Source organism: Chrysemys picta, chromosome 10 (genome assembly GCF_011386835.1).
Source record: "Chrysemys picta bellii isolate R12L10 chromosome 10, ASM1138683v2, whole genome shotgun sequence".
In the NCBI taxonomy this organism is placed as follows: Eukaryota; Metazoa; Chordata; order Testudines; family Emydidae; genus Chrysemys; species Chrysemys picta.
In genome coordinates this window covers 36,824,023-36,843,356 of record NC_088800.1, presented here as the reverse complement: position 1 = coordinate 36,843,356, position 19,334 = coordinate 36,824,023, and the positions used below count along the sequence as shown (strand labels likewise).

Sequence of the window (19,334 nt, the reverse complement as noted above, 5' to 3'; positions counted from 1 at the left end):
CATTCTCAGCGCACTATGCCATTACTCAACAAGCCAGAGACAATGCCTACTTTGGCCTTGCAATGTTGCAGTCTGTTTGTCCTTAAAGTCTGAGCCCACTTCCTATGCAACTGCTTATGAGTCACCTACATTGGAATGGATAAGAAAAAAAAAAGGTAACTAACCTTTTGTAACTGTTGTTCTTCAAGATGTGTTGTACATATCTCTATTCCAAGACCTGCCAGTCATCCCCTTTCTTGGAGTGATCAGTAAGAAAAAACTGAAAGGGCGCGGCTCAGCAGGACCCCTTATATAGGCTCTATGAGCATGCGGCACCAGGGGGACACCAGAGCTGACCCGACAGATACTGCTAAGGGAAAAAATTACGGCAACTGTGCTCCAGGCATGCACACACCTATATTGGAATGGACATGTGCAACACATCTTGAAGAACAACAGTTTCAGAAGGTTAGTGACCTTTTTGATCAGTTGTCCCTGTAGTGGTTGGCAACCTGCATCAGCAGCAAGATCCTACCACTGAAACCCCAGTCCCCATCCACAACACAATACAGTTTTGTTCTGAACTGAGCAAGTGTCAGTGCTGAAAAAGAAACAATCATGCACATTATCTCACTCACTGAGCAAAATAAGGGAAAATCCACATCCTGTGTTGTATCAGAAATGGCATTTTCCTCTCATAAATGATGCCATTGGCTTCTGTACGGTATAAAAAAGTGCTCAGGTATTGTGGCGATGGATATGATGTTGGAAACTAGATAGGCCTATTAGATGAGTTTTTCTTCTCTTAAAATCAACATGACTCCAAAATATTCATATATTGATAGATTTTTAAGGCCAGTAGGGGCCATTAAATCATCTAGTCTGAACGCTCTTAGAACATAGGCCATAGAATTTCACTCAGTTACCCCTGTATTGAGCCCAATAATTTGTGTCTGACTAAAGTCTTGATTTGAAGACAACAAGAGATGGAGAATCCATCACATCTCTTGGTAGAAAGATAAGCATTTTGACTTTGAATGATGCCTTCAATCTTCTGAGGTTCACCTGTCACTACTGTTGCCATCCAGTCAGGGGATTGAAACCATGGCTTACAGTACTATGAGTTCACCTTTCACTTCTGAAGACCTACGCTCAAGTCCTGCTCGCATTACCTAGGTTTGTCTCTTCTCGCTATTGGTATCAGTCCACCTCACTCAAACAAAAAAGAAACCCAACATGCCCTTAGCATCTGCTCTACTGGGACTCTGATATTAGGGATGCTACAGGTTGAGATGCATGGGGACACTTAAATAGTGCCTGATGCAAGGCAATACTATAGGTTCATGAGCAGTAAATCAATACACACAAAGAAACCCAAAATTATGTAAATCTTGAACTTCCTCCATCAGTGTCTCCTGCTCTTGTACCCTGAGCATATAAAGCCAGTTGTGACTTTTCCTTTTGTTTTTGTTATGACAGGTGACTTTTAGTTACATCACCACTAGAGCTGATTCATGACACACATGGAGGAGGACTGCAAAGCCCAGTAAAGGTCATCTTAGCAAAAGGCACTGAAATCATTGCTACATTTTATACTAATGTAATATGTGGCTGTAACTGGGAGATTGGTTGCAAATGTGTTTTTATACGTACTCCTCTTCATGGCCACCAACAGACCATATCAATCTTTCTGCTCAGGGCATAAATGGGATGCTGCAGCCTTACAGTCAGTGCAGTCAACCCATTTTGTACACTATCCATTAATGACATGTCCCATGTTAATACTATATCATATCTTCTTAGTAGTATTTGTATTACCGTAGTCAGAGACCAGGATTCCACTGTGCTCGGTGCTGGGTAAACAGAAGAAAAAAAGTCCCTGCCTCCAAGGATCTTACAATCCAAGTGAAAGACAAGTGAAAACAGATGGGGATAGCCAGATAGATGAAGGAGTGCAAGGAAACAATGGTTCTTCTTCGAGTGCTTGCTCATATCGATTCCAATTAGGTGTGCGCGCGCCGCGTGCACGATCGTCGGAGAATTTTCTACCCTAGCAACACCGGCGGGTCGGCTGTGGAGCCCCCTAGAGTAGCGCCTTCATGGCGCTGGATATATACCCCAGCCGACCCGGCGCCCCCTCAGTTCCTTCTTACCACCCCTGACGGTCGTTGGAACTGTGGAGCGCGGCATAGCTGTTCTCCACTTTCCCTAGCTTATTCCGTTGTAGATAGTTGTAGTTATAGTTGTAGTTGTATATAGTTAGATAGTTGTTCAGTTTACTAGTAATAGTTGTTATATAGTTAAAGGGGATTAAGGGGGTTGTTCTTTCCCCCTTTTTCCCCCGGCGCGTAGCCGGGCCTATGCCCAAGGCTCCCGGCTTTAAGCAGTGCGCGTCCTGCGCTAAGCCTATGCCCACAAGCGACCCGCACGACTCGTGTCTGAGGTGCCTGGGAGAGTCCCATCAAACAGATAAGTGCAAGATCTGTAAGGCCTTCAGACCGAGAACCAAAAAGGAGCGGGACTTTCGGCTTCGACAACTCCTCATGGAGGCGGCACTTAGCCCAGACGCTCCATCGGCGCGTCAAGCCCCAGCGCCAAGCGCCTCGGTGCGCAGCGCCCCGGCGGCACCGACTGCCCCGGCACCGCGAGTGGCGTCGGACAAGCCTCCGCGGCACCGGACCCCTTCGGCACCGCACCCACCGCAAGTGCCTCGGCGCCGTTTGTTATCGCCGGCACATAAGAAATCCCGTAAGGCGCAGGAGACTGTCGTCCTGAAGACGCCGGTCCCCCCGGCGCCGGGGGTAGAGCCGCGTCCACCGGCGGAGCACCAAAAGCAGGTGCCTCCGGCACCGTCGACTCCGGCTCCGAGGCCGTTGAGTCCGGTGCAGGTGGGTTCACCACCACGACCAGCGGTGGTACCGTGCCTCCCGTCGACCCCAGAGACCTTTGCGACGGCGAGAGACTTGATTGCTCTCACGGAGCCGGCACCGCCTCAACCACCGGCACCGTTGGCACCGTTGGGCCCTCGTCCGGTGCAATCCAGGGGGAAACCTGCCTTGATGCGCCCACCATCTCAAGGGCTGGAACCACGGCACCGATCCAGGTCCCGAAGCAGGTCCCCACACCGCTCGCAGTCCCGGCGCCGAATATCACCTCGGCACCGGTCGTACTCGCGGCTAAGATCATCGTCGCAGCACCGTTCTACGTCCCGGCACCGTTATGATCGTCGGTACCGTTCGACATCGAGACGTAGTTCCCGGCACCGTTACGAGCGACGCTCGACGTCGAGGGGCCGCTCTCGGCACCGGGCCTACTCGAGATCGCCATCCAGGTCCAGGTCGGACTCTCGGCACCGACGCGGTCATCGGCACCGATCCCGATCTCGGCACCGCTCACCGGCACCGCATAGAGACAGAACGTCTCCAGACCGGCACCGTGCGGCACCGTATCTCCCAGAGCTCATCTCGGCGCGGTCGGCACCGCCATGGCCTTCGAGATCGGTGTCTCGCTCCTCCGATGGGGCATCGAGATCGGCATACCCCCCTCAGGGGCAGGCCGAGGAACCGGACATGGGCCACTGGCAGGAGATAGCGGAGGATCCCGCTCAAGGTCCTTCGCACTGGTCCTTCTGGACCCCGTGGGCGTACCACCAGTCACAAGGGGCTCCACCACCTTCAGCCTCTCGCTCGGGGCACTCTGAGAGAATGGCCCCAGAGTCCACCATCTCTCGCCCTCCTCCAGGGGGCATGGAGGCTTCCATGCCCGCACCACCTGACGTCCTGGACCCAGGGGCAGGTGATGCTCCGCTCCAGGGATCAGTGGACCAGGACCCGCACTTGGATCCCTTACCACCTGAGGCATCTTCCTCATCTTCCCCAGATGAGGCAGTGGCGGGCATGTCAAGGACAGGTCCACCCCCGATAGATCTTCGCGCACACCAGGACCTATTACGTAGGGTGGCGCGTAATATGGACATACAAGCAGAGGAGATAGTGGAGGTGCAGGACCCCATTGTAAACATCCTCTCTGCGGATGCCCCATCCAGAGTGGCGTTACCCCTGATCCGTACGATCCAGGCTAACGCCAATACGATATGGCAAACTTCTGCCTCTATTCCACCCACTGCCAGAGGGGTGGAAAGAAAATACTTTGTCCCCTCAAAGGATTATGAGTACTTGTATACTCATCCCCAGCCGTGTTCACTGGTGGTGTCATCGGTGAATGCAAGGGAGCGCCACGGTCAACAGGCCACAGCGCCCAAATCGAAGGAAGCTAAGCGCCTCGATTTGTTTGGCCGTAAGGTTTACTCAGCCGTAAGGGTTACAACTCAGAGCGGCTAACCAGCAGGCGCTCCTGAGCCGCTATAACTTTAATTCCTGGAACTCTATGGGGAAGTTCAAGGAATTGGTTCCCCAAGACTCCAGGGAAGAGTTCGGGGCCTTGGTGGAGGAGGGTAAGAAGGTGGCTCGGACCTCCTTACAGGCCTCCTTGGACATAGCAGACTCGGCTGCGAGAACCCTGGCTTCAGGTATCGCTATGCGGAGGATCTCCTGGCTCCAGGTTTCGGGTTTGCCTCCGGAACTGCAGCAAACCCTGCAGGATTTGCCCTTTGAGGGACACGGATTGTTCTCAGATAAGATGGACTCTCGTCTGCAGAGCCTCAAGGACTCCAGAACAATCATGCGCTCCCTGGGGATGCATGTTGTGGGTCCCCAGCGTAGGCCATTTAGGCCCCAGCCTCAGCGTTTCTACCCCCCCCTCACCTCGTCAGAGACAGGACTCTGCCAGAAGGCGGGGGCGAGGTGGTAGGAGAAGGTGGACCGGCCCTCAACCCGGTCAGAACCAGGGGCCACCAAGGCCACCTTGAGGCCCCAGGCAGAACTTTTGAAGGTGCGGTCGAGGACGGCACCCCAGTCATCCCCCAGGATCCAGCCCCCTCCTTTCGGGATCGCCTCTCCCATTTCCACCGTGCTTGGTCCCTTATAACCTCGGACCGTTGGGTCCTTCGCACGGTGGAGAGGGGATACGCTCTCCAGTTTTCTTCATTCCCCCCCCTCCCACCCGTCCCTCTTCAGGGACCCTTCTCACGAGCAACTTCTTATACAGGAGGTTTCTACGCTCCTATCTATGGGGGCCATAGAGGAGGTTCCATCAGAGTTAAGGGGCAGGGGATTTTATTCCCGCTACTTCCTCATCCCCAAGTCCAAAGGGGGTCTGCGACCCATCTTAGACTTGCGCGGACTCAACAAATTCGTAGTAAAGTTGAAGTTCCGCATGGTCTCTTTGGGGGCCATTATCCCTTCCCTCGATCCTGGAGACTGGTTCGCCGCCCTCGACATGAAAGACGCATACTTTCATATTGCAATTTACCCGCCTCACAGGCGCTTCCTGCGATTCGTGGTAAGCAAGGTGCACTATCAATTTGCAGTCCTTCCCTTCGGCCTATCCTCGGCCCCAAGAGTGTTCACGAAATGTATGGCTGTCGTGGCAGCATACCTTCGTCGGCAAGGGATACAGGTGTTCCCGTACCTAGACGACTGGCTGGTACGCGGTCGCACCAAAGAGCAAGTTCGAGCTCACGTCCACATAATAGTGCACACATTCAACGAGTTGGGCATCCTACTCAACAAGGAGAAATCCACTCTAGAGCCTACCCAGAGAATAGAATTTATCGGCGCAGTCCTAGACTCCGGACGTGCACAAGCTATCCTACCAGACAATCGCTTTCATACCATCACGAGCCTCATTCAAGGGCTCAGGGCCTTCCCAACTACCACGGTGAGGTCGTGCCTTACCCTGCTGGGTCACATGGCTTCTTGCACGTACGTAACCAGGCATGCCAGACTTCGGCTTCGCCCACTCCAGACCTGGGTGTCATCGGTATACCACCCATATTGGGACAGCCTGAACATGGTGATCACGGTCCCGAGCTCGGTCCTGACCTCCCTCACCTGGTGGCTAGATCACAGTGTGGTCTGCGAGGGGATGCCGTTTCACGCCCCACAACCCTCTCTACACCTAGTCACAGATGCATCATCTCTGGGTTGGGGTGCCCATCTCAACGAACACCATACCCAGGGCCTGTGGACTGCACCCCAGCTATCCCTGTACATCAATGTTCGGGAGCTGATGGCGGTGCGTTTGGCGTGCCAAGCATTTCTCAATCTCCTACGTGGCCGCTGTGTGTTAGTTCTCATCGACAACACCACGGCCATGTTTTACATCAACAGGCAAGGAGGAGCACGTTCGTCGACTCTATGCCAAGAGGCGATTCGCCTATGGGACTTCTGCATCGCCCACTCAATCCATCTCACGGCATCGTTCCTCCCTGGAGTCCAGAACACTTTAGCGGACCGACTCAGCAGGTCCTTTCAGACGCACGAGTGGTCTATCCGTCCAGACATCATCTATTCCGTTTTCCAGAGGTGGGGGTTTCCCCAGGTAGACCTGTTTGCATCTCGAGCCAACAGGAAGTGCCACGTGTTCTGCTCCCTACAAGGGCGAGCTCCGGGCTCTCTCTCGGATGCGTTTCTCCTCCCCTGGAAAGACCACCTGTTTTATGCCTTTCCCCCATTTCCTCTGGTCCACAAGGTGCTGCTCAAATTACGCAGAGACCAGGCACAAGTAATTCTGGTCGCTCCAGCGTGGCCGAGACAACACTGGTCTCGTAGCCTTCCTCGTAGCCATCACCTCAGCAAGGCGCGTTTCTGAACTCAGGGCACTTACATCCGAGCCCCCTTACACAGTTTTCCATAAGGATAAGGTGCAGCTTCGTCCACATCCTGCCTTTCTTCCTAAGGTGGTCTCTCCATTTCACATGAATCAGGATATATTTCTCCCAGTCTTCCATCCTAAACCACATGCTACTCGCCATGACCAGCGTTTGCATTCTTTGGACGTACGCAGGGCCCTGGCTTTCTATATTGACCGCACAAGGCACTTTAGAAAGACGACGCAACTCTTTGTTGCAGTGGCCCACCGAATGAAAGGCTCACCGGTCTCCTCACAATGCCTATCCTCCTGGATCACGTCTTGCATCCGGACTTGCTATGACCTGACAGGTGTCTCAACACCGCACCTCACTGCTCACTCCACGAGGGCCCAAGCTTCCTCGACTGCTTTCCTGGCTCAAGTTCCGATCCAGGACATTTGTAGAGCTGCAGTTTGGTCATCAGTCCACACATTTACAGCTCACTACGCACTAGTGCAGCAGTCCAGGGATGATGCTGCATTCGGATCAGCGGTTTTGCACACAGCAATGTCTCACTCCGACCCCACCACCTAGGTAAGGCTTGGGAGTCACCTAATTGGAATCGATATGAGCAAGCACTCGAAGAAGAAAAGACGGTTACTCACCGTTGTAACTGTTGTTCTTCGAGATGTGTTGCTCATATCCATTCCAAACCCGCCCCCCTTCCCCACTGTCGGAGTAGCCGGCAAGAAGGAACTGAGGGGGTGCCGGGTCGGCTGGGGTATATATCCAGCGCCATGAAGGCGCCACTCTAGGGGGCTCCACAGCCGACCCGCCGGTGTTGCTAGGGTAGAAAATTCTCCGACGATCGTGCATGCGGCGCGCGCACACCTAATTGGAATGGATATGAGCAACACATCTCGAAGAACAATAGTTACAACGGTGAGTAACCGTCTTTTCCTACACATCACCAGCTTAAACATTGTCATGTTTTTTCTAGGCATCACAGCAAAGGAGGGATTTGAAGGTGGATAATAAGGCAGCTTTGCAGATGTTTATGGAGAACCCCTCCCAAGAGAGATGGGCAACACGGGAGAAAACATGAAGGTGCTTGTTTGAAAATTCGAGTGAGTGATGGAGGCTGGCTTCATGGGCTGATTGGAGGTGAGTGCCCACAGCTTGATAGTAATAAGAGCTGATAGGTAGGGTGGGGATTGACCACAAAGGGCCTGGCAAATGAATAGAGGCAGCTTATCTCTGATGGAATAAAGGAGGAGAAACCAGGGAAGGGATGCAAAGCAAGAAGTAACATGGTCAAAGTGACGGGCATAGAAAATGATTTTAGCTGCAGCATTCTGAATGGCTCTGAGCAGGTTCGATAGGATTTTCAAAGGCCAGAGAGAAGGATGATGATGAGAACTCAGATAAGAGTTTTAGCTATGTGCATGGATAACAGAGCCATATCTTGGAGGTGTTATCCAGAAAGAATCAGCAAGGTTTAGACGTAGCCTGTATATGAGAACCTAAATAGAGGTCTGAGTCAACTGTGATGCCGAGGCTCTGGGCATGAGTGACTGGCAGGATGGTAGTGTTGTCCACAATGCTTGAGAAAGAAGGTAGCTTGGGGGGGAAGGTTGGGGCATGTCAGGGGAGGGGGGAGATTAGGAGCTCTGTTTTTGCTATGTTGAGCTTGAGCTGACAGCTAGACATTCAAGAGATGTCAGAAAGACAGGAGAAGATATTAGTTCAGATAGAAGGAGATAGGTCTGGAGTAAAGATGTAGACCTGTGGGTTATCAGCATAGATGGCAGTTGAATTTGTTTTCAGATGAGATTACCCTGAGGTAGTGTGTAGTGGGAGAAGAGAAGGGAACCAAAGACAGAGTCCTGAGGAATCCTCACAGGAAGTTGGAGGATGGAGGAGGAGGATCCTCTGAAGGAGTTATTAGAGCAGTGGTCCCCAAACTGTGGGGTGTGGAAGAACGTCCGGTGGGGAGGTGGCGCAGCGGGGCCCAGGCCAGCCCCCATGGGGGGTGGAAAGGGAGTGCCACCCAGGCCCGTTCTTCCCTCAGGTCCACTCCGGCCCCAGCTGCAGCCCCCGACTCAGCTCCCGGCCGCAGCCCCGCTCCCAGCCTGAGGGGCCCAGACACATTCTATTACTGGTAAAGGGGAGGCACGAGAGGAAAAGTTTGGGCACCATTGGATTAGAGCGATGGGAGAACCAAGAGAACACAGAGTCATGGAAGCCAAGGGAGTACCGTATTTCAAGAAGAGCATGGCTGATGGTGTCAAAGGGTAGCTGACAGGTCAAGGCGGAGGAGGGTGGAGTACTGTTCTGAGCTTCAGTGAGGAGAGGTCACTAGAGACTTTGGCAAGAGCAGTTTCAGTGGAGTGCAAAGAATGGATGATGGATTGGAGGTGGTCTAGGGTGGAATTGGAGCAAAGGAACTCCAAACAGTGATTGTAGACTGCACATAAAATGAGCTTAGAGAGAGAAAGGAGATGGGGCAGTACCTGGAGAGGCATGTCAGGGTCAAGGATGGATTTTTTTTAAGATAGAAGAGACTAGAGCAAGCTTTATTGTGAGGAGAAAGAGCTAAAGGAGAAGCAGAAGTTAAGGAGAAGTGTTAACCTGGCATCACAAGAGCTAAATATGTCTCATCCTCATGGTTTTATTGTGTCAGAGTGATCCAAGGTATTTTGGTTTGGGTTTCTTTGAGCAGGGGTCAGAAGGTTTAATATAATTCAATGACCAGTAATTAAAAAAAAAAAAAAAACTTTTCTACCAAGTGTAGTGTCATTCTGCCATCTAGAGGACAAGATGATAAAAGCAGCTAATCTAAAATAAATCTGATTCTCTGTGGTGGATGAAGTGGTGAAAGCCATTTAAAAAAAACAGTTTCAGTCTGTAACAGTTCTAATATCAAATCTGTGGTTAGTGGTGAATTGTACTGGCCCAGGACCACATTACACTGATTCTACAGAGTCATTTCTGCACACAGCATAAGAAGATTAACCTTAATAAACCAAATTCCTATACAATTGAGTTGACGGACAATGAGTAGAGTTCTGCCTTTCAAGGGTGGGAACAGGATATAGATTTTGACTAATGAAAGCACAAGGTCTGGAACTGAAATAAAGGCCATAAAATGATCCTGACCCCTTACATGAAGGATCAGATTGCTGTCTACTTATGCCAATATCCTGCCTCCATCAGTGGCCAATATCAGATTCATCAGAGGAAAGGGAATACTCCATAATCTACACAAAAATTGCACAGCTGACTGGGTATCTAGAGTGAGCAAGTCTCTTTCCAAACATTCACCAATTTATTCCTGAAAGCCTGAGATTTATTTTCTCCCATATCAATGCTCTAGTGCAGAGGTTGGCAACCTTTCAGAAGTGGTGTGCCGAGTCTTCATTTATTCACTCTAATTTAAGGTTTTGCGTGCCAGTGATACATTTTAACGTTTTTAAAAGGTCTCTTTCTATAAGTCTATAATATATAACTAAACTATTGTTGTATGTAAAGTAAATAAGGATTTTAAAATGTTTAAGAAGCTTCATTTAAAATTAAATTAAAATGCAGAGCCCCCTGGACCGGTGGCCAGGACCCAGGCAGAGCCGGCAAGGACACATGAGTGCCATTGAAAGTCAGCTCGTGTGCCGCCTTCGGCACGCGTGCCATAGGTTGCCTACCCCGCTCTAGTATGTGTATCAGTAGCTGTACAGTGTTCACTACCAAAGAGCCAACAATTAACACATACTAACGTGGGACTGTACAAGAGAGACTACATTATGGCTCAGAGGCTGTGGTGTGGTACCTCTTCACAGACACTATTTTTTAATGGCAATAACTGTAAATGCTTGATAACTTATAAGTTATAAAATTATTCACTGCTTTTTAAAATTCAGCCCCACAGTTTGTCTCTGACCTTCTGCAGCAGTGAATCCAATAGATTGCCTCTGTGTTGCATGAAGCATTTCCCTTTGAATTTACTGCTCTGAATGCCCCAATCTCTCTTCACCCATAAATTCTGCCATACCATCCCACTGTCTTCATTGCCTTTATCTGGTCTTTTCAGTATGTACAGTTTCTTCTCAGATGAGATGACCAAAACTGAACTGAGGATGTAGGAAAGGATATACTATCATTCAATACAAATATTGTAATATTTTTCTTCTCTCTTTATTATGGAATCCAAGCATCCAATTTGCCTGACGCTGGGCAGAATCTCCATGGCAAGATGCTTACGAAGACACCTAGATCTTTTACTTCTGAAGGTTCTGTAAGCTCAGAGCATTAAAGAAAAGTTTAGAGTATGTGAATTAGCCTGTTTAACCAAGTTAAATCTCACCAGCCATTTTGCTGCCTGACATTCCAGATTGCTTCGGTCCATTTGGAGGTCTCATAACCCCCTCCTTACTTTAAACTAGTCATTGACAGATTTCACCAGCAGACCATTCACTTCTTCCTGCATATCATCAATAAACACCTTAAGCAACACTGATCCCTAGGCACTATTAATGTCTTTCCTCTCCAAGGAATATGTACTCATTATGAATCATTGTTTCCTAGAGTTTCAATGTTTTTTATTTCACTCACGCTGGGTCAGAATCTATAATATGTGTGCCTTTCCCAGTCTCAGACAAATTGCTGTTGATTATAGTAATTATTATATGGTTCTTACACCGCACTTTCCATCCATATATCTCAAAGTGCTTTATAAAGGAAGGACAGTATCATTATTCCCATTTTACAAATGGGGAAACTGAAGCACAAGGAAGGGATGTGACTTGTCCATGGTCACCTAGAAGGCCAGTGGTCTAAGTCCCAATCCAGTGCTCTATCAACTAAGCCAGACTGCCTCCTATAATATTTCCCATAACTACACAAACACTAATCCACACAAGGCCACCTTTGATACTCAACCAGTTATGGACATAGCAAAACTACCTATAACATTGTAAAAGACGGTTACTCACCGTTGTAACTGTTGTTCTTCGAGATGTGTTGCTCATATCCATTCCATTAGGTGTGTGCGCGCCGCGTGCACGATCGTCGGAAGATTTTTACCCTAGCAACACCGGCGGGTCGGCTGTGGAGCCCCCTAGAGTGGCGCCTTCATGGCGCTGAATATATACCCCAGCCGACCCGGCACCCCCTCAGTTCCTTCTTGCCGGCTACTCCGACAGTGGGGACGGGGGGCGGGTTTGGAATGGATATGAGCAACACATCTCGAAGAACAACAGTTACAACGGTGAGTAACCGTCTTTTCTTCTTCGAGTGCTTGCTCATATCCATTCCATTAGGTGACTCCCAAGCCCAACTTAGGTGGTGGGGTCGGAGTGAGACATTGCTGTGTGCAAAACCGCTGATCCGAAGGCAGCATCGTCCCTGGACTGCTGCACTAGTGCATAGTGCTCTGTAAACGTGTGGACTGACGACCAAACCGCAGCTCTACAAATGTCCTGGATCGGAACTTGCGCCAGGAAAGCCGTCGAGGAAGCGTGGGCCCTCGTGGAGTGAGCGGTGAGGTGCGGTGCTGAGACACCTGCCAGGTCATAGCAAGTCCGGATGCAAGACGTAATCCAGGAGGATAGGCGTTGTGAGGAGACCGGTGAGCCTTTCATTCGGTCGGCCACTGCAACGAAGAGTTGCGTCGTCTTTCTAAAGGGCCTTGTGCGGTCAATGTAGAAGGCCAGGGCCCTGCGTACGTCCAGAGAATGCAAACGTTGATCCTGGCGAGTAGCATGTGGTTTAGGGTGAAAGACCGGGAGAAATATATCCTGGTTGATATGAAATGGAGAAACCACCTTAGGGAGAAAGGCAGGATGTGGACGAAGCTGCACTTTATCCTTGTGGAAAACTGTGTAAGGGGGCTCGGATGTAAGCGCCCTGAGTTCAGAAACGCGCCTTGCTGAGGTGATGGCTACGAGGAAGGCTGTCTTCCAGGATAGGTACAAAAGTGAACAGGTGGCCAGTGGCTCGAATGGATGACCTGTGAGCTTGGAAAGAACCAGGTTGAGGTCCCACGTCGGAACGGGTTGACGTTGTTGTGGGTACATCCGGTCTAAGCCCTTGAGGAATCTAACGACCATCGGGTTAGAGAATACCGAGGACGCGAGTTCCCCTGGATGAAAGGCCGATATAGCGGCCAGGTGAACTCTAATTGAAGATATCGCCAACCCTTGCTGTTTTAGGGAGAGGAGATATTCCAAAATGAGAGGGATAGGTGCGTGCAACGGGGACGTGGCTCGTTGTTCGCACCAACAGGAGAATCGCTTCCACTTGGCCAAGTATGTGGTCCGTGTTGAGGGCTTCCTACTGCTCAGCAGAATCTGTTGGACAGAGTGTGAGCACTGTTGCTCTGCCTGGGTGAACCATGGAGCAGCCACGCCGTGAGGTGGAGTGATTGCAGGTCGGGGTGACGCAGGCGACCGTGGTCCTGAGAAATGAGATCCGGGCATAATGGAAGCGGGATCGGTGTCCGAACCGAGAGTTCCAACAGCGTGGTGTACCAATGTTGTCTCGGCCACGCTGGGGCGATCAGAATCACCTGTGCCTGGTCTCTGCGCAACTTGAGCAGTACCTTGTGGACGAGAGGAAACGGAGGGAAGGCATAAAACAGGTGGTCCTTCCAGGGAAGGAGAAACGCGTCCGAGAGGGAGCCCGGGGCTCGACCTTGCAGGGAGCAGAACACGTGACACTTCCTGTTGTCTCGAGATGCAAACAGGTCTATCTGGGGAAACCCCCACTTCTGGAAAACGGAATGTATGATGTCCGGACGGATAGACCACTCGTGTGTTTGAAAGGACCTGCTGAGTCGGTCCGCCAGAGTGTTCTGGACTCCAGGGAGGAACGATGCCGTGAGAAGGATTGAGTGGGCGATGCAGAAGTCCCACAGGCGAATGGCCTCCTGGCATAGGATTGACGAACGTGCTCCTCCCTGCTTGTTTATGTAAAACATGGCCGTGGTGTTGTCGATGAGAACTAACACGCAGCGACCACGTAGGAGGTTGAGAAATGCCTGGCACGCCAGGCGCACCGCCATCAGTTCCCGAACATTGATGTGCAGGGCTAGCTGGGATGCAGTCCACAGGCCCTGGGTATGGTGCTCGTTGAGATGGGCGCCCCAACCCAGAGAAGAAGCGTCCGTGACCAGGTGCAGAGAGGGTTGTGGGGCGTGAAACGGCATCCCTTCGCAAACCACACTGTGATCTAGCCACCATGTGAGGGAGGTCAGGACCGAGTTCGGGATTGTGACCACCATATTCAGGCTGTCCCGATGTGGGCAGTATATTGATGACACCCAGGTCTGGAGTGGGCGAAGCCGAAGTCTGGCATGCCTGGTTATGTACGTGCAGGAAGCCATGTGACCCAGCAGAGTAAGGCACGACCTCACCGTGGTAGTTGGGAAGGCTTTGAGTCCTTGGATGAGGCTCGCGATGGTGCAAAAGCGATTGTCTGGCAGGATGGCTTGTGCGCGTCTGGAGTCTAGAACCGCACCGATGAATTCTATTCTCTGGGTAGGTTCTAGAGTGGATTTGTCCTTGTTGAGTAGGATACCCAACTTGTTGAATGTGCGCACTATTATGTGGACGTGATCGCGAACTTGTTCTTTGGTGCGACCGCGTACCAGCCAGTCGTCTAGGTACGGGAACACCTGTATCCCTTGCCGACGAAGGTACGCTGCCACGACAGCCATACATTTTGTGAACACCCGTGGGGCTGAGGATAGGCCGAAGGGAAGGACTGCAAATTGGTAATGCACCCTGTTTACCACGAATCGCAGGAAACGTCTGTGAGGCGGGTAAATAGCAATGTGAAAGTATGCGTCTTTCATGTCGAGGGCGGCGAACCAGTCTCCAGGATCGAGGGAAGGGATAATGGCTCCCAAAGAGACCATGCGGAACTTCAACTTTACTACGAATTTGTTGAGTCCGCGCAAGTCCAAGATGGGTCGCAGACCTCCTTTGGACTTGGGAATGAGGAAGTAGCGGGAATAAAATCCCCTGCCCCTTAATTCCACTGGAACCTCCTCTATGGCCCCCATAGCGAGGAGCGTAGAAACTTCCTGTATAAGAAGTTGCTCGTGAGAAGGGTCCCTGAAGAGGGACGGGGAAGGGGGGGAAGAGGGGGGAATAGAAGAGAACTGGATAGCGTATCCCCTGTCCACCGTGCGAAGGACCCAACGGTCCGAAGTTATAAGGGACCAAGCACGGTGGAAGTGGGAGAGGCGATCCCGAAAGGAGGGGGCTGGATCCTGGGAGATGACTGGGGCGCCGTCCTCGACCGCACCTTCAAAAGTTCTGCCTGGGGCCTGAAGGTGGTCTAGGTGGCCCCTGGTTCTGACCAGGTTGAGGGCCGGTCCACCTTCTTCTACCACCTCGCCCTCGCCTCCGGGCCGAGTCCTGTCTCTGACGAGGCGGGGGGGGTAGAAGCGCTGAGGCTGCGGCCTAAATGGCCTGCGCTGAGGGCCCACAACATGCATCCCCAGGGAGTGCATGATTGTTCTCGAGTCCTTGAGGCTCTGCAGGCGAGAGTCCGTCTTATCCGAGAACAATCCATGACCCTCAAAGGGCAGATCTTGTAGGGTTTGCTGCAGTTCCGGAGGCAAACCCGAAACCTGAAGCCAGGAGATCCTGCGCATAGCGATACCCGAAGCCAGGGTTCTCGCAGCTGAGTCTGCAATGTCCAAGGAGGCCTGCAAGGAGGTCCGAGCCACCTTCTTGCCCTCCTCTACCATGGCTCCAAACTCTTCCCTGGACTCTTGGGGAATCAACTCCTTAAACTTCCCCATAGAGTTCCAGGAGTTGAAATTGTAGCGGCTCAGTAGCGCCTGTTGGTTCGCCGCTCTAAGTTGTAGCCCTCCGGCTGAGTAAACCTTACGGCCAAACAGATCGAGCCGCTTAGCCTCTTTTGATTTAGGCGCTGCAGCCTGCTGGCCGTGGCGCTCTCGTGCATTCACTGATTCTACCACCAGTGAACACGGCTGGGGGTGGGTATACAAGTACCCATAGTCCTTAGACGGGACAAAGTATTTCCTTTCCACCCCTCTCGCTGTGGGTGGAATAGAGGCAGGAGTTTGCCATATCGTATCCGCATTCGTTTGGATCGTGCGGATCAGGGGTAACGCCACCCTCGATGGGGCATCCGCTCCAAGGATATTCACGATCGGGTCGTGCACCTCCACTATCTCCTCCGCCTGCAGGTCCATATTACGGGCCATCCTACGCAGGAGATCCTGGTGAGCCCGAAGATCTATCGGAGGGGGACCCGTACATGAAGTGCCCGCCACTGCCTCATCCGGAGAGGAGGAAGAGGATGCCTCCGGTGGTACCGGATCCAAGGGGGGGTCATGATCTCCCTGCTCTTGGGCCGGAGCATCACCTGCACTTGGGTCCATGGTGTCGGGTGGCGTGGACACGGAAGCCTCCATGCCTCCTGGCGGAGGCCGAGAGATGGTGGATTCTGGGGCCCTTCTGACCGAGTGACCCGAGCGAGAGGTCGATGGTATTGGAGCCCCTTGCTCCTGGTGGTACGCCCACGGGGTCCAAAACGACCAGTGAGATGGACCATGAGAGTGGTCCTCTGCCATCTCCTGCCAATGGCCCAAGTTTCATTCCTCGGCTTGCCCTTGAGGGGGGTATGCCGATCTCGACAGGTCCTCCGAGGAGCGAGACACCGATCTTGACGGCCATGGCGGTGCCGAGAGAGATGAAACGATCCCCGTGGGCTGCGGTGCCGCACGGTGCCGGTCCGGAGATGATCTATCTCTGCGCGGTGCCGGCGATCGGTGCCGGGACCGCGACCGGTGCCGATGACCTCGTCGGTGCCGGGAGTCGGATCTGGACCTCGACGAGGACCTGGAGTATGCCCGGTGCCGGGAGCGACCCCTCGACGTCGAGCGTCGACCGTAGCGGTGCCGAGAGCTACGTCTCGACGTTGATCGGTGCCGACGATCATATCGGTGCCGAGACGAAGAGCGGTGCCGCGAAGAAGATCTTGGCCGCGAGTACGACCGGTGCCGAGACGATGTTCGGTGCCGGGACTGCGAGCGGCGTGGGGACCTGCTTCGGGACCTGGATCGGTGCCGAGGTTCCAGCCCTTGTGATGGCGGGCGCATCAAGGCAGGTTTCCCCCTCGACTGGACCGTGCGCGTCAACGGTGCAGTCGGTGCCGGTGGTTGAGGCGGTGCCGGCTCCGTGAGAGCTATTAAGTCTCTCGCCGCCGCGAAGGTCTCTGGAGTCGACGGGAGACACTGTATCACCGCCGGCCTGGGAGGAGACGCTATTTGCACCGGACTCAACGGCCTCGGCGCCGGAGTCGACGGTGCTGGAGGCACCTGTTTTCGTTGCTCCACCGGCGGACGCGGCTCTACCCCCGGCACTGGGGGAGCCGGCGTCTTCGGCACGGATGTCCCCGTCTTATGGGCTTTTTTATGCCCCGGGGATAATGACCGGCGCCGAGGCACTTGCTGTGCTTGCGGTGCCGACGAGGTCCGGTGCCGGGGAGGCTTGTCTGACGCCACTCGCGTGGTCGTCATAGCCGGTGCCGCCGGGGCACTGCGCACCGAGGTGCTAGGCGCCGGGGCCTTGCCCGTGGAAGGAGTGTCCGGGCTAAGTGCCGCCTCCATCAGGAGTTGCCTGAGCCGAAAGTCCCGCTCCTTCTTGGTCCTTGGTCGGAAGGCCTTACAGATCTTGCACTTATCTGTTTGGTGGGACTCTCCCAGGCACTTCAGACAGGAGTCGTGCGGGTCGCTCGTGGGCATAGGCTTAGCGCAGGAGGCGCACAGCTTGAAGCCGGGAGCGTTGGGCATGAGCCCGGCCCCGCGGCCGGGGGAGAAAGGGGGGAGACGACCCCCTTAATCCCCTGGACTACTTAGAACAACTTTAAAACTACTTAACTAATTTACTACAAACACTAGAACTATAACTATAACTATAACTATGATACAACAATATAAGCTAGGGAGAGTGGAGAACAGCTAAGCAGCGCTCCACAGTTCCAACGACCGTCAGGGGCGGTAAGAAGGAACTGAGGGGGCGCCGGGTCGGCTGGGGTATATATTCAGCGCCATGAAGGCGCCACTCTAGGGGGCTCCACAGCCGACCCGCCGGTGTTGCTAGGGTAAAAATCTTCCGACGATCGTGCACGCGGCGCGCACACACCTAATGGAATGGATATGAGCAAGCACTCGAAGAAGAACCCCATTTTACAAGTATCTTCTACTAATAGTTGCTTGAGCAGGAAAACGGTATCATTATGCAGCTTCCAAAAGGCAGACGAAATCCCTGAGGGCATTTTAATAGTTCAATTCTGCATCAGTTAAATCATTGGGACTTTTGCTACAGATTTCAATGGGACCAGACCCTAAAACAGAGATTAGGGAAACGTACCTGTCCTCTGCCAGCATTTTCCTGTTTCACTGTTCCCTTCTGTCTGAGATCACAGCCCTGTGTGTTCTGTTTTGCAGGAATCAGCACGGGCTTTGAAGTTAGGACAGAATACCTCTCTCTTGTGACAGCTCGCATGCTTCAGCATTACTGAACAGACTCTTATCAGGAGGCCTTGGAGAACAGGTTTCAGGTGCTCAACTAATCTGTCAACATGAACGGATCCATGCCACTAATTCCCTAGGAACCTCTATGAAAACGAACATATGTTCGCCTATGGTGTAGAGGAACACATGTTCGCCTATGGTGTAGAGGAACATACTGAGCCTCAAACCTTTTGATACATTATTATGCTGATTGAGTTATTCAGCATCTATTGCAAGCTTCAAAGCACTTTACAGGATCACAGATTATAACCATTTAAGGTTCATGTCACTTCCCCCTCACTGGAATGCAGCCTCCATGGGGTAGAACATTGCAGCTATTATAACCATAGCAGTCATACTACAAAGTAGCTGAAGGAGAGAAACTGTAGATGAATTAGTATCCAGTTAAAGCAATGGGAATTTAGGCAGAAAGAAATCACTCAGTTATGGAAATTTGGCTGAACACTAGTGCTAGCTACCTATCATTGTGAAACCTCAAATGGTCAGGACTTCTGCATTATGGCTTAACAAAGCAGCAATATCTCCAACAGCCCAGTGCAGCCTCCCACACCAAGTTGGGGCTTGGGTACAGTATTGACACTCTAGAAAGAGCACCCTCTACTGAGCAACAGACTACAGGACTCCCTTCGTCTTGACCACTCAAGTGTCTGGGAGCTGATTACAATGGGAATTTGAAAAATCACAAACTGTATTCTTCTTCTTCGAGTGCTTGCTCATATCCATTCCATTAGGTGTGTGCGCGCCGCGTGCACGATCGTCGGAAGATTTTTACCCTAGCAACACCGGCGGGTCGGCTGTGGAGCCCCCTAGAGTGGCGCCTTCATGGCGCTGAATATATACCCCAGCCGACCCGGCGCCCCCTCAGTTCCTTCTTACCGCCCCTGACGGTCGTTGGAACTGTGGAGCGCTGCTTAGCTGTTCTCCACTCTCCCTAGCTTAGTTCGTTATTCGCAGTTATAGTTATAGTTATAGCCTAGTGTTTATAGTTAAATAGTTCAATAGTTTAAAAGTTGTCTAGTTGTTATAATAGTTCAGGGGATTAAGGGGGTCGTCTCCCCCTTTCTCCCCCGGCCGCGGGGCCGGGCTCATGCCCAACGC

The 19,334-nt window shown here is 52.2% G+C and overlaps 1 protein-coding gene across 1 annotated transcript in view; it reads left to right on the top strand.

The window, feature by feature from the left end:
• The window catches only part of PEAK1 (pseudopodium enriched atypical kinase 1), a 254,072-nt gene extending 235,620 nt beyond the window's left edge, over positions 1–18,452 (top strand). The window contains exons 9-10 of the transcript XR_010590772.1: positions 7,671–7,834; positions 18,150–18,452. The gene's annotated coding sequence lies outside the window, so the exon portion shown is untranslated. The remainder of the gene's footprint in view (positions 1–7,670; positions 7,835–18,149) is intronic.
• The last annotated feature ends 882 nt before the right edge of the window (positions 18,453–19,334 follow it).